The following is a 5,752-nucleotide window of genomic DNA, read 5'->3' as shown; positions in this document are numbered from 1 at the left end:
CATTGTTGTGTTGTGCTTGAACGAGGTCCATCATCAACAGGCCAGTTACTGTTCAAGGATTCACCGAAGCAGTTATTTTTAGATTCCATTTTTGTTAAAGAAAATAAAATAATAATTTTGCATTTGGTGCTCGTTCACATTTCAGGGTGAAGGATGTATTCATGGCAATGGTATGTGTTGAGTCACACAACTGTGTGACTGTGAGATCTGTCTCTGCCCATGCGCCTACATAATTTCTTAAGCTAAATAAAAATATGTAGCTACTCCATTTTGTTTTTAAAGACAGGTGTGAAACTCTGCAGCAAAAGTGGGGGGGGGGGGGTTAAAAGTTTGAGATATATTTTCTATTATGTGATTAGTAAACATATATAATTTAAAGTTTGGTTTCCTAGAAAGAAAGTTTCTAAACTCAGTGGTTTTCAGAATGTGTTGGCAGAGCCCCTTCACTAGCTCAGTCTTGCTTTCCCTACACTTGGTGCTTATGTTCCAGTAGTAGGTAGTGGTATCCTATCAAGAAAAAAGGTTAGGGAGGATCTCTAAGCTGGGGGGAAAAAAAAATCACATTTTCTTTAGCCTTTTAATATGGTTTCTATTTTTAAATTCTTTGTCCCTCCATTTTCATTCAATTTGATATTCTGTACTAAACAGGGCGTACATTTGGCCGTCATATACCTGCTGATATTATCTTAAAATACATTGCAGTATCATATAACTTTAATTCTTTTTTTTTTTTTTTTGTGGCAAAAATCGGCTCAGCTGATGCATTAAAGTAGCAGTAGAGTTCAGTCCTTGCCTCAGTCTCAGGTGAGCTTCTTTTGCTTCTCGACTTTTGCTGCATTCGTACTTCTGGTTCCAGGGCTCCCGGCGTCGGCAGTCAGGGAAGAAAAGACTCTATGGGGATGGATTAAAATGTAAACCTGTTCAGATCCCCATGTCTTCCTGCCTCTGGCTCAGCTAGGCTACTGTTGAGACCCATTGAGTCCTCTCCATTGCCCCTTGTGCCCTTTAATGCCCAAGTGTGGCTTGCTGTGTCTTTTCCTTCCCTGAGATGTTTATTTAAATGATTTCAATATTTGAGGTGTGGGAGCTTTTAGAAGATTCTAAGTGAACTTTTAAAGGCAAATTGGCCTTTCACTGAAGAAAATATTACTTGAGATCTTGGGGAAAGCAACCTATGTTTACTAATTTTCTCATTCTTACATACTTTTGTCTTGGAAGGGCTTTTATTCCATTATAGCCGTTAAAATTTTTTTAAGGAACTTTGAAATGACTGTGGCCTAAGTGGTTTATTCTCAGTCATGGAAGGGAGGAGAGAAGTCTGTCAAGCATAAATGGCGTAAATGCTCTAGAAGAGTTGGAGTGGAGAGAGAGCAAGGATGTACGTCACTGTAATGCAGAGAGGACAGCAAGTATTAAGTAGAATTGCCTTTTTACACAATGGAATTGGATTAGGGTAATGGAAATTGATGAGGAAGATTGCCTTGGAAATATAATAAATATGATTATAAAGCTAGAAGTGGAAGTTGTCAGCCCTTAAGGATGCACCTTCTACTTTGTAGTGTGCTTTAGAATTATGAAATGGTTCTTGTGATACATTACATTAGAAAAGAATTCAGGATTTTTCTGGCTGATGAGAACACTACTAGAAAGAAATCAAAATAAGAATGGGTTTGATATGTTATTTTGAGTTTGCTGGGCTCACAGGTCACTTCTTTAGTTGGGGGGAAAATGTTGAATTTGTATTCTTGCCACGGTAAAATGACTTTGTGTAGGTTTTGTTAAATTATTTCAGAGGAAAGATCTGAAACCAGATCTCCTAAATGTTGTCACCCCGATCTTGGGGTTGTCTTTGATGTACAGATTTATCGGAGAACACAGGATGAGAAAAGGGAACTCTTTAAACAGAAGAACGCAACATCTACTGGAATGAAAGAGTTGCTGCACAGACAGTGGAATCCTTAAGTGATCCTGGCTGGGGTTGCTTCTGGAATAAAGAGCTTCGATGCTTTTGCTTTTGTGAAAAAGTTTAGCGGCACTTTAAAAGTTGCTACCGAATGCTCTCGAGAAAGGGTTCTTACTGTGTGCTGGTGCAAAGAGGGAGGGGAACACGGGGTCCATGATGTTGACCTTTAAGTCTAATTCACCAGGAAGAGTATTCTTCACCAAACTTTTACGTAAAAGGCTTATACGTGGAAATATATATTTGGAAGACCTTGAACCCTCTGTGCCTGGTCTAATGCTTCAGTTAGGGAAAGGAACTTAGGCAGTAAGAAGTACTTGAACTTAATGAAATTCAGATTTTGGCTCAGGGTTTAGAGTTGAGGTGGCAAATACTGAGCATGCATACCACCATGCTCCTTACCTATGCATGTGGCAGACATCACTAATCCATTATTAGTATCAGTGTACATTCTCTCTCTGAGTCCATATGTGACCTTATTATCTTTCTTAACCCAGCACTTTAGGCAGCTGCTAGTGAATTGATCAACATTACAGTGAAGATAAGACCTGTTTGCCCACCACACCCTCTGCAATGGGTTATAGTGTGAATTTAAAAATGGTCTGAACGTTTTTGAGGAGGCCATTCTGGGCCCAGTCTTCTAACCAGAGAACAGAGGAGAATTCAGAAGGTGCCTACTGAGAATATGCAGGCATTCTGGGGACAAAAGAGATTAAGATGGATTTCACCTTCAAGGACATGCCTGTTATTGGGAGAGGTAGGGCAAGGTAGCATAAGATGTATGCCAAGTGAGTGTTTTGTAGAATAAATATTAATTTAAGAGAGGAGCTTAAATCCTACGGGACTGAAATCTGAGAACTTATTCATTTTTCTGTCAGTAGCTTGGCCTATATACTGAATGTGCTCACTTAACATTGCTGTCTGTGTAGAAAGTGAAAAAAAGTGACTTGATGGGGAAGTTTGGGGAGATGAAAAATATGGGGAAGGCAAAATCTTAAAATAATTGAATCTGAGAAGGGTCAAGGCATGCCAGTAACGTTCAGTGGTTACCTCCACCTTTCTTCTAGGTGGCCCGCTAAGATGGACTGACACACTTTCTAGAAGAGAAGAGTTAAGGTGGTGGGGTAGTTAAAGAACTGAAATATTGGAGTTGGGGACAGGGCAGGTGAGACCTATGAGAGCATAAATGGATATTTTAGTGATTTGTTTTCTCTTGCATTGCCCTTTATCCTGGGGTTGTGGGGGGGGCGGTGACTGAGAGGTTTGCTTTAATTATTTAGGGTCTGAAGTACATTTAAAAATGTGTATTCTTGATGTAGTTTGTATAAGAAATGAAACTACTATATGGTAAGTGTTTTGCTCAAGAAGTTTCCTAATACAGATTGTTTTTGAAATGACCACCTAGAACCCTGCATTTGTTGGTAGATTTCTGTATTTTACTTTGTAATGTTTATAAAGTTTGAGTTTTGTTATTCTTATGTTTCACATATATGTTTAGTGACATGCTCATCTAATGAGAAATTGATGCAGTTATGGGGGAAATGTTTAAGGGATTAGGTATTTATAGGAGTGAATACTGTTTTCTGGCAGGCCACATAAGGTAAATCCACTCATAGTTCAGAAAGATATTCTCTAAACGTGACAGACTGACTCTCTTTTTTTAAGGGCAAGAGCACACATTACATTTGGTATAACATTGCCTAACTACTTTTGTGTTCACCAGAAATTCATTTCTTAAACGCTTGCTAGATCAAGCCTTCAAAGTAAATAGGTGGGATTGTGTATTTTTCCTCCAGATTTTCTTTAAAATTTTCCTTTTTTTTTTTTTTTTTTTGAGGAACCTTTTGACTAGAATAGAGATACCAGAGAATAAACAATTGAAAACATGACTTTCCCCACTGGGCCGGGTTACTCTGTTTAGAAATTATAGGAAATGCTGCCGATGATAATGGTTCCTAATTTGTGAATAGAAAAGTTGTAAGAGCTATCTCATTTGTGTTAGGCTAGACTTGTGGTGTGACTAGTAATGGGAGAGGGTTCCTTTGTATATTGACAGCCAGGTATAGTGATCTTATAAGGCTATAAAGAGAATGTTCAAAGAACTATGATGGATTTTATATAAGGTGTATAAAAGCAAACAAATCCTTGTTTGAAATAGAACCATTGAGATGAATCTATTATAACTTATCTGTAGGAATTAGTGCTCCTTCAGATTCATGATTCAACCTTTATTTCTTCATCCACCAAATATTTGTTGTCATGTATTATGTGCCAGGCACAGTAATAAGTGATGGGAATACAAGGTGAGTAAACACAGAAGCCATAGTCAAGAACAAATAGTTGCATTTTAAAATGAATGGTTCTAATTAAATACAGATTTAAGATTTTTTTGAGCACACAGATGAGAAAGTTCCTAATTCTAGCTTACGTGTGGGGAAAGCTTCACTAGGGAAACCATGCTTGGGTGTGGAGAGTGAAGAGAAATCTGCCAGGTGGGTAGGAAAGGTGAGGACTTCCCAGGCAGAAGAGAATGCCTGAATGGACAGCAGTCATATATCTTTTTAAAAATCTCCAGCAAAGGAAATCATGCTGAATCACAACTGTAGTTTAACCCATGTTTTCTGGTGAAGAACTTAGCAGTGAAATTTCAAATCATGGTTCTTAAACTGGCAAACAACATTTTACAGTTAGCATTTCTCCTAATTCAACCGATTTTTTACTGTGAAGTAGCTTCTCCAGGCTCATGGACCCTCTCATCTTTTTTTGACTTTGGCAGCCCGGAGGCTTCATAGATATTAGCTGCATCTGTGCCTGGACGAGGAATAAGCATTTTGGTACCAAGTAGCCAGTTTCAGGCCCTGTTTGGGAACATAGCTGGAAACTCTGTGTCCTGAGTGGAAGTCCAAGATGCTCCTACTGCACAATCAGCCTGGTAAGAAGAGTGGGTAGGGAATCTAGCTGGCTTTCTCTCTCCTGCTCTGATTCTTCAGTGCAAAACAGAATGAATGCCCTGCTCTGCAAGCTCCAGAACTTATCCTTAATAAATTCTCTTTTAAGGGAATTCCCTGTCAGCCCAGTGGTTAGGACTCTGCACTTTCATTGTTGAGGGTGCAGGTTCAATCCCTGATCAAGGAACTAAGATCCCACAAGCTGCGTGGCCAAAAATAAATAAATAAAAACAAATTTTAAAAAATTGTCTTTTAAGATTAAAGGATGTTGTTTTGGGAAACAATACTCACAGCTCTAAGGTTTTGGGCAACTGCATCAGTAGAAACGTACCTGCTGTAACCACTCCCAGAAATCTCTCCTGCAGGTGTCTTTCTAGGACTTAAAAGTACTGTTTGCTGAAGGAGAGGGGAAGAGAAGCAGGTGGAAATGTCTGGGAGTGGTTATTTTTTTTAACCTAAAGAATTTTTAATAGTTAACAGCTTATTTCTCAGTTCCCCTCTCTTTGCTTTAAGGAGCCAGCTGTAAACAAAGAAAATACTAAACAGTTAAAATGCTTGGCCCTTCACATAATGTCCTGTAATTGGTGATCATCTTGATTTTGTGGTTTTAAAGATACCCACCCTGGCTCTACCACTTATTTGCAGGATGTGGTTGATCATGAACCTTAATTTCATTTTTTTAAATAAAATTGGAAGAATAATTTTTACTTTATAGTTCTTGTGAGAATTAGATATAATACATGTAATATAAAATGCCTGTCACATAGTAGTTGCTGAGAAAAGGGCAGCCATCGGCAGTAATAAAAAGTCTTTGAAACCCTGATTTGCCATATCTTCATTCACC

Source organism: Phocoena sinus, chromosome 3, assembly GCF_008692025.1.
Source record: "Phocoena sinus isolate mPhoSin1 chromosome 3, mPhoSin1.pri, whole genome shotgun sequence".
Lineage (NCBI taxonomy): Eukaryota > Metazoa > Chordata > Mammalia > Artiodactyla > Phocoenidae > Phocoena > Phocoena sinus.
The sequence above is the reverse complement of the archived record's forward strand: the minus strand, read 5'-3'. Positions refer to the sequence as shown.